This window comes from Kogia breviceps, chromosome 1, assembly GCF_026419965.1.
Source record: "Kogia breviceps isolate mKogBre1 chromosome 1, mKogBre1 haplotype 1, whole genome shotgun sequence".
Classification (NCBI taxonomy): Eukaryota; Metazoa; Chordata; class Mammalia; order Artiodactyla; family Physeteridae; genus Kogia; species Kogia breviceps.
Genome location: NC_081310.1, coordinates 12981244 through 12991628, shown reverse-complemented (window position 1 = coordinate 12991628; position 10385 = coordinate 12981244). Strand labels below are relative to the sequence as shown.

General features: G+C 37.3%; 1 non-coding gene across 1 annotated transcript; it reads left to right on the top strand.

The window, feature by feature from the left end:
* The first annotated feature begins 2225 nt into the window (after positions 1–2225).
* Positions 2226–2331, top strand: LOC131746854 (U6 spliceosomal RNA). The gene has a single exon (XR_009332681.1). It is a non-coding gene; the product is annotated as a U6 spliceosomal RNA (small nuclear RNA).
* The last annotated feature ends 8054 nt before the right edge of the window (positions 2332–10385 follow it).

The following is a 10385-nucleotide window of genomic DNA, read 5'->3' as shown; positions in this document are numbered from 1 at the left end:
TCTTTTGTGCAAATACCAAAGAGTAAACTTTCTAGAGCGAGGAGTGATAGGTGCACATTTAACTTTATAAGAAACTGCCAGAGCTTCTTCCAGAAGGCAGCAAAGCCTTCTCTCTTCATAAGACAGTTAACATCACCACGTTAGGCTTTGGTTTCTTTCTCCTCTCTGCCTTCAAACATGGGAGCAACTAGAGCCAGAATGATGGTAGAAGAATATTTGCATATTTAGAATCAGGTATAAGATTGGACGTTTTAAATAGATCGGACTGAGTTTAATTGACAAAACTGACTAGAAATTAGTAAAATCTGTCACAAATAATACTATAGTACAGGAGGTGAAGATATGACAAACCACGGTATTGGGTAAAAATAAAATTCTTCTATATTTATGCCTCAGAATTAAAACTATGGAATAAACTTGTTTCACACAGTACACACAGACACACGCTAGTGTATATGTGACAAAGCTCAAATATACAGTCAAAATTCAGAAGTGAAGCATTAAAATCTTTTTTTTTTTTAACAGATCGTAGCTTAGCTTTGGAGCTGCCATTTCTTCTCATGCAGTAAAAAACCAGAAACAAAACTCTACCTGATAAGCATGGCTCTTTAAATTTAAAGCTCTGTCACTTTGGGGTTAAAATTATTATTTTTAGGTAAAATTAACTCAAATTTAATATTCAAACCCAACCAATTTAAGACTAATTTTTTCTCTCTTCTTACTTCTTCTCTACCCAGAGTGAGGCAAATGAAGTGTTCAGGGCATCTGCATAGCCCTGTTATCAGTGAAGGGGCATCAGGTCCATGGAGGTCATGGTCTGCGGTCATGCTTAGTTGTACAATCATGCTTAAATTTTTAGTGTCATCCTGCAGCCTCTGTCTACGTGCTGCTCAAGTCTCCACAGCTGATACATTGCAGGTAAATGAGCTCTCAGGGGGCTCAGAATTGTTCCCTAATCATAGCCTCAACCAGTTCTTCATAGTGTCACTGGTAGCTGAACTCAGCTCTGTCCTTCCCCTGGTTCCCTAACTTTAAGCTATTTATGCAGAACTTCTTATAGTCCAGCTTTGGGCAAAGTTTTAGTTTTTAAAAATTTTAACTCAGGCCTTCATAGGCATGCTTTAAATTAGTTTGTTTAAGAAATAACAGGTGAGGGCTTCCCTGGTGGCGCAGTGGTTGAGAATCCGATTGCCTGCCGATGCAGGGGACACGGGTTCGTGCCCCGGTCCGGGAAGATCCCACATGCCGCGGAGCGGCTGGGCCCGTGAGCCATGGCCGCTGAGCCTGCGCGTCCGGAGCCTGCGCTCCGCAATGGGAGAGGCCACAACAGTGAGAGGCCCGCGTACCACAAAAAAAAAAAAAAAAAAAAAAAAAAGAAATAACAGGTGACATTTTTCTTTTAGAGTTATTGATAATGCTGATTGCAATTTTTCTTATATTGGATTGGCCAAAAAGTTCGTTTGGGTTTTTCCATACCATCTTTGAAAAACCCGAACGACCTTTTTAGCCAACCCAATATTTGAGCTCCACTTGATAAATCCCTTATATATACAACTTCTTTACAAGTTTTAACCATGTAGTCAAACATACATTTTCAGGATCTGTTAATCATTAAAGTACCATCCCACCATTATTTGAAGTCCCCCACCAAGTTTTGTTATATCTGTTTTCAACTCAGCACCTAATTTTTCAATGCAACTGCGTTTAGAAAATGGATTTTACAAAACTCAAGGTAAATGATACACATAAGTAAATACACTAAAGTAAGAAATTTATAACATTTATATACGAAAATTACAACACTATTAAAAGCAAAGCAATGTGTCCTTTATCATGCTGTTTGCCCTGAAAAAAAAATGATTTCTAAAGAAAAGGATTAGATATAGGAAGGGAGATCAGAAGGACATGATGACTGTAATTGTTTTATATTCTTAAAGCATTTATGACAATAAGGTATTCAATATATCATCAGCATTCCCAATGTTAATTACTCATAAAAACAACTTTGGCATCCAACCAACTGTAAATGTTATTAATTTGCTTCTGTCCTTCAAATACAAAATAAAATCCATGTTGTAATTTTTTCCTCAAGAAAAAAAATTGAATTTTAATTTTTTTCAAAGAATCAATTCTAATTTTTTCTACTTAGGTATTTGTCAAATATAACACATAAATATTAATAATTTTTTGTTAAATTTTCAATCATTGACTAATATCTTATCCTTGTGCTTGCTTCAGCAGCACATATACTAAAATTGGAACAATGCTGAGAAGATTAGCATGGCCTTGTGCAAGAATAATATTCTATCCTTTTAAGGAAAAAATTTCATGGAAATTAAAATTGAATGTGTTAGACAATACTGGATTATTTAAAAATTATAAGTACATATTTCAGTTAGCTCTGTTGCCTAATTTTTTTGCTTCTTATAGTACACAGGCATACCTCAAAGATATTGTGGGCTTAGTTCCAGACCATTGTAATAAAGTGAATATTGCAATAAAGTCAGTCATATATATTTTTTGGTTCCCAGTGCATATAAAAGTTATATTTACACTATGCTGTTGTCTGTTGTATGCAATAGCATATCTAAAAAACCAGTGTACATACCTTAATGAAAAAACATTTATTGCTAGGAAAATGCTAACCATCTGAGCCTTCAGCAGGTCCTCATAGTACCATCAAAGATCACTAATCACAGATCACCATAACAAATATAATAATAATGAAAGGGTGAAATATGGAGAGAATTACCAAATGTGACACAGAGACAGTAAGTAAATGCTGTTGGGAAAACGGCACCGATAGACTTAGTCAACACAGGGTTGCCGCAAACCTCTTAATTTGTAAACTGCAATATCCGTGAAGCACAGTAAAGCAAAGTGCAATAAAACGAGGTATGCCTGTAATGTTCTGAGAACCTCCATAATTTTGGTTATTCATAAGCACTGATGAGAGCATTGCTGGCTTATTTATATCGGTGTTTGCTATACAATTGTTTTGACTTTTGTATATGCTTAAAACCTTTTACACAAAAATATCTGAAAACTGTTTTGTTCACATTGTGGAAATATTCTGGATCTCATTTTTGCTGTGTAATGATATTACCATTAACTTAGTAGCTTGAAACAGTGCAAGTTTATTTTCCCAATGTCAGTGGTCAAGAATCTAGGTGTGATTTAGTTGAGTTTTCTGTTTTAAGGTCTTACAAGTCTGTTATCAAAGACATGCTGGTTAGGGCTGTGGTGTCATCTGAGGTTCAGTTGAGGAAGGATGCACTTCCAAGTTCATATGGCTGTTGGCAAGATTCAGTTCCTTAAGGTCTGTCATCCTGAGATCTTTAGTCACCTGCTTGCTATTGGCTGGAAGCCACATTCAGTTCCTTATCACTTGGACCTTTCCACAGAGCAGCTGTAATGCCAGCAAGGGTGAGAGTTAGCAGAGAGAGTTTTCTAGTAAGATAGAAGTTGTGAGTTATGATCTGATTATTTCTCTTTTTGCACCATTTCTGTACTGTTTTGATTAGTGTAGCTTTGTATTATAAAGTCAGGGAGCCTGATTCCTCCAGCTCCGTTTTTCTTTCTCAGAATTGCTTTGGCTATTCAGTGTCTTTAGTGTTTCCGTACAAATTTAAAAATTTTATGTTCTAGTTCTGTGAAAAATGCCATTGGTAATTTGATAGGGATTGCACTGAATCTGTAGATTGCCTTGGGTAGTATAGTCATTTTGACAATATTGATTCTTCCAATCTAAGAACATGGTATATCTCTCTGTGACGTCTCATCACCTTTGCCATATTCTCTGATCAGAAGCAAGTCATGGGTCCCACCCACACTTAAAGACAGGAGATTGCACAAGGCATGAATACTAGGGGATGAAGAAAATGGGAAGCCATTTTACAATCTGTCTTTCAAGCCAATTAACAATTTATTTTCACTGATTTTAGAGAACAGACTTACTGCACAACTGTTTGAAGTAATTTCATAATAGTTATGTTTATGTGCAACTTAAGCTCCCAGAGTACATATGGTATGTAGTCCTTGAATATTCACTGGCATGGTCTGTGGGTAAGTTCACCTGTAGGAAATGCATTATTTCATCTATTTTCTGGTTAAAGGGGATGAGACATAACTTGGTTTGACTAATGATTATGTGTCATGTATTGGCATAGGGATCTTAATTAGGTCTTATTTAATCAGTATGGATATTGCAAAATTTATCTTTTTACATCTGGCTGGAAGGAATCAAATAAATTCATGCATATGTACATGCATAAGTAAACAAAATATAAATAGCTGCCCTCCTTTGGCAATAAAAATGTTGGGTAGGATGAAAAAAGAGAAGGGACTAAAAGCAGACTTATAAACAACAACAAAGAAAAACATAAAACTTGTAAACAAGTGCAATATTTGAGGGCTCAAGGCCTTTTAAGACAAAGGATTCTAATCTCCCATCATTTTGTGACATCTCATAAATATGTTTTTTATGGTGTTCATGATTAAATTACAAAATACCTCATAAGTTTACCTTTAAATCTATTGGAGATGTTTGGCAAATGAAATGTGTGGGAAATGAGAAAAGGCGGAATGAGTTTAAAATCTGGCAAGAAGAAGAAAAGAGAGTAACTTGTGTGTGGCAAGATTCCAGGAACTTTGAGGCAGAAGTAATAAAGTCTTCCCAAAAGTCATGGAAATTACAAGAAAGCCTTGGGCATTCCACAGAGGGCATCTAAAAGATGAAGGTAACTTTGATGACTCAAGCTCAAATTTACAATTATTCTATAGGGGGGAATATTTGAATCTCTCTGTTATAATGAAACATAATAATGATGTACCTAAGATGCCCCAGTTAGTGATTACAGGAGTGGGACTCATACTTGGGTGAGTCTAATTCTACATCAAATGTACCTTCTACTGCAATCTGGATGGATGCCACAGGTGGAGGGAACTGGAAACAGCTGTAACAGTTCAAGGAAGGTTGTATCGTAATCTCGTATCGTTGTGTGTGTGTGTGTACGTGGTGTGTGACTCAATGAAAATATAAATGGTAGTCAATAATCAAACAGTAAATATTTTTGAGGACCAAGCCTTAACACGGCAGTGAAGTTACAGTAACTTAGGTTTTATAGTAATTATTTTTAAATGGATGTACATACTAAGTGTGAAAAAGTGACAAAACTCAAACAGTTCAAACAAAGGCTGCTTTTGGCATGTGATGTAAGGCTATAATATTAGAATGGAGGCTTTACAAGTAATTGTATTCAAATACTTAATTAAAATAGCGTTAAATTTAAGACTAAAGGACGTAACTCTTATTACATAGGCAAGTCATGACTATATTATACATTTTTCATCCAGGACAAATTGTAAAATACTATGATGCATTTCTCTTTAGCTCTGTTAAAAATTTTTGGCTAATGATATGTAGCTATTTTAATAAAGAAGAATTTTATAGAAATCTGACTTCCCAAAATAAACTAATATCTGTGTGCTTGTAAAAATCAGAACTTTGAATACCATTTGAGCAATTAAAGGAAACAACTTATTAATTCAGAAGAAAAACTTGCATAAATGTGAACTGGGGTGTGGAGAATAATTAAATTGTAATTCCAAAAGGTTAATGTAGTGATTTACTTGTCCTGAGTTTTTAATTTAGATAATAGTGCAGATTTTTGCAATATGGCAAACCAATGCATGATTTATGTTCCAGTACATATGGGAATTGTACATCTGTGCTAAGGTTTTTTGTATGTTACTCTACAATTATTTGATATCAATATTTTTACATACTGCATGCCAAATTGTATTAGCATTTAGGTTTCAAAAGTTTTAAACTATTCTGAGTGCAACAATACAATCAATTTATATATAAAGTTGACTGATACAATCAATTTATATATAAAGTTGACTGATGAATGTCCTTGTAAAAGAGCAAACAGTGAATTTATTATGCTCTATAGTGTTGTAACAGATATTTAATTTTTCTTATTTACCACTCAAAGTCCCACTTTATTTTGGGCACAATTTCTCAGGCAAATTTTGTTCATTTCTTTTAACTTATTTTACATTTTCTTCTTTTTCCAAATTGACAATACTATTAATCAGGTTCCTAGAAAAAAATGAAAAATAAAACATAGCTCAAATGATAAAATATGCAAGCAAATTTTTATTTATCATATTAAACTATAAAAATTTCACAACTAAAATTAAAATGTATAATGTGTTGCTATATTATAATTACAGTATATATTTTAATTCCTCTTATGCTATTGTTATTACCCTACAGTTGGGACTGGTAAGTACCTTTTAGTTTATACACTTTACTTCTAAAAGGTAGACGTGCATAGTGTTTAAATTTGTATACTGGTATATGTTGTATAAGTACAGTGTGATTTGGAAATAAATTTGCATTTGAAGACCTTTTGCTAAAAAATAGTATTTGAGAACCAGTTTTATTACTTTCATTAGAAATGCATTTTTAAAGCATTTATCTGATAAAATGCACTAGATAATATACTTTTTGAAAATTCTAGAATATTATTGGAGAGTATTTTAAATCATGTTAACTATATTGACCAATCTCTCTGGCAATTTAATAGCTTAAATTTTTAATGTAATGTTTAATGATGGTTCTGTTACTGACCAGGGTTCTTGGCCTCCTTCATAGAAACAGATAAGAGGACAGATGAGAAATTCAGGCTTTACTGGGATTTGTGCTGCCGCATGAGGGAGGGAAAACAAACAACAGGTTCCCTTGCTCTCTCCCTGATGAGGGTGGTGGGGGAAGGGGACCAGCTGGTTCCTTATGTGGGATGAGGGTAGGGGGTGGGTCCAGAGGTCAAGCTTGAGGAAGGAGTGGCTTAGGTGGTCTGCCCTCCCCCTTGGTGGTACAGGGGGCATGCCCAGTACCCTGCTTTTGCTCCCAGCTCCTCAGAAGTGGCAGTTGGGTTTTTGGTCTTTTTGTATCTTGTTTGTAATTTGCCCTGACTGTGCATGCATGCAGTTATTTTTAGTCCCTTCTAGTGTCTGTGTATTGGTGCTGGAGATGTTTGTTCAGGTTCAAGCACTGCAGCAAAGGGTCCCAGCCTGTCTCATTCCCCCTTGAGGGATTCTACACCCCTTTTTCTTAAGGGTTAAGGGGCCAAAGGTCTCTTCTGAAATTTCTTTATGCTGGACAAGGGCTGCAGACCCCAGCCTACGCTAGAGGTGTAGACGTCCCTTACTGACTGTTCCAAGGAACTGCAGCTACCTGGGCCACCTCCTCTGGAATAGGTTGAATTCTTTGAACCATGAGTCTTATTTGAAACTGTTGGAGCCTAGAAGACACAAACTTAACCAAAAGATTAACCAAACAAGGGCCAACAAGGAGAAGAACAAGAGCCACTAAAGGGCCTAGAAAGGGAAGCAACCAGGTTAACTTAGGGCTTCCTTTACTGCTGACCAGACAGTGGAAGCGATATCACCCCTGCTAAAATTGTGAAGCCATTCTGCTTGGGTGTGTATTTCCTTAATATTAACAACTTCTACCTGTCCTGTCACATTGATCCAGGTTACCACACAAACTCCACCTTGTTCTGCCAGAAGGTACTCAAGAGCTAGATGATTGTCAAGAACTACCTTAGCCAAAGGAAAAAGAGAGGTCTTAGAAGGCTTGTCCTGTTTCATCATATAACCCAGCTGTCTGGTGAGATTTCGCGGTGTTGCTTTCTGATGAGCGGCCGGCTCTGCCCCTGTTAGGAACATTCCTAGTGCTCTCTGGGTTTGGTGGTGAGCTGGGATGGTCCTGTTAAAAATACCTCTTATCCCTAGAGTGCACCCTCCTATGAAATGGACAATGCATTTACAGGCTATAGCTTGGCTGGAAGAGGACAGGGTCTGGCCGTAATTCCACAACATATGATGGTTTGGGTGTCTGAAGAGGAAAACAAACCCTTCAGGGGTGCAGACCTGAATGTCTGTCTCACGGTTAAGAGCGGACAGTTCTTGAAGGATATAACTGTTGTCTGTTAGTACTTCAACAATTAGGGAACAGCAGACCATTAAGCTGATAATTAAGTGTATAAAGCTCTACAACATTTTTAACAAGATGCTCATGTACGATCTGCTGACACCATCCATAGGCCAGATCACTATTTGCCTGGAATTCCACAGGTGGGTTGAATTGGATTGACCAGGTAGATGGGACATTTCCTTCCCACCACTCACATTCATTCCCCTTCCATGTTGTTTAGGGAGACTGGGCCATAGTTTGAAACAGGGCACCAGTGGGTAAGGTTGTAGGTACAGTTTATCCCTATATAAGATGTAGGATATCTGGTGTCATTATATCTTGGGGGGGGGAGGGTTCTCAGGGCATGTGAAATAAATGCTATCTGTGCAATTTAACAGTGTGCCCCACACCTCGGGTCCAGTTGTATGGGGGTAGTCGCGTTAAAGCATTAGAATCGCACCCTGGAAAGTTCAGGTGTGACTAGCAGATGTTGAGGGGGTGGCAGTTGTCCCTGATTTAGATCATTAGTTACCACTGGACCCGGCCGGTTCAGGGGAAATGCAAGAGGACCAGCAGCCAGCTGGGGGTGTTGATGGCATATCCAGCATCCAGCATTCTTTTAAATGTTCCCCTTTAGATATAATTCTGGAAATACTGATACGTGTATTTTCTTGCCACTGTCCCCTAGTTACAGGGACTAGTAAGGTGGACAAAGTCCATGGGAGGAGCATTTCTGTGGGACAGTGTTTCCCTTAAACCCAGCATGGACAAAGGAGCTCCTTCCCTGGTGGCAGTGGCTGAGCAAACTGCTGGTGGAATGCAAGCAAGGGTACAATAGCAAGAATGGCAACAGTCCAACCCACCACATCATTTTACTTATCTGTCGATGGTACCTGTATTCTGAATAGGTATATCTCAGATTTTTCTACTGGCTTACGGGTGTATTGTTTTCCTCTTGTGACCTGCAGGGTCTTTGGAGGTAAAAGCTTTTCGTCTGGATAAATGTATCCAACTAGATATCCCTTGCAGTTTGACACCAAGGGGGGGTGGCTAAAATGACTTTATAGGGGCCCCTCCATTGTGGTAATAATTCACCTTTGGGGGGACCCCTCTTTCCAGATTTTAAAAATAACTTGATCCTAGGGTTTATATGGGAAGGATAAGCTTCAGAAACAATCTTAGAGTGTCATTTTATTCACTCAACTTAAAATTATACAGGAAGGGTCTATCTGGGGAGTCTTAGTAAATATAAAACTCAACAGAATTTGATATCCACTGAAACAATCGTTTTCTCTCTAAAATACCCTATTTACCAAATATATCCAAATTAATTAATTTGCAAATTAAGCCTGATTTCAGTAAACTTGGCTTGATTACTTATGTAAGTGTAATTTATCACATAGGTCCTTTAAATTGGCTGTGTTAGAAATTTTTATAAGGAATCTCAGACTAAAGTTTTAAAAGGCTGCTCAGGGCCAGGAAAGCAATACCAAGGGCTTATCACAGATTCTGCTTTACAGATTTGGATGAATTCCTCTCTTTCTGAGGTGTCTGAAAAATACCTTGAGATTCCTGTACTCGTTAGGAGGTGGCCTTTATTTACCCAATAAAGCTGCTGGGAATATGAGTTTCCAATTTCTGGAGGGATCAAGTAGAGGGAAAAAAATGTTGCAATTCTATTTCGGGATGTAAGTTTATGAACCTGCTCTAAATTATTATTAGCTTGAAAGCAAGGGTTTCCTTATATCTGGAAAATGCAGATTAAAAGGCAGTAATATTTTAGAAGACCTAGACATTTCTCCAAAGAAGACATACAGATGGCCAAGAAGCACATGAAAAGCTGCTCAACATCACTAATTATTAGAGAAATGCAAATCAAAACTACAATGAGGTACCAACTCACACCAATTAGAATGGGCATCATCAGAAAATCTACAAACAGTAAATGCTGGAGAGGGTGTGGAGAAAAGGGAACCCTCCTGCACTGTTGGTGGGAATGTAAATTGATACAGCCACTATGGAGAACAGTATGGAGGTTCCTTAAAAAACTACAAATAGAACTACCATATGATCCAGCAATCCCACTCCTGGGCATATACCCAGAGAAAACCACAATTCAAAAAGACACGTGCACCCCAATGTTCACTGAGCTCTATTTACAATAGCCAAGACATGGAAGCAACCTAAATGTCCATTGACAGTTGAATGGATAAAGAAGATGTGGTACATACATACAATGGAATATTAATCAGCCATACAAAGGAACGTAATTGTGTCATTTGTTGAGACGTGGATGGATCTAGAGACTGTCATACAGAGTGAAGTAAGTCAGAAAGTGAAAAATATTGTATATTAACGCATATATGTGAAACTAGAAAGTTTGCAGGGCAGAAGTTGA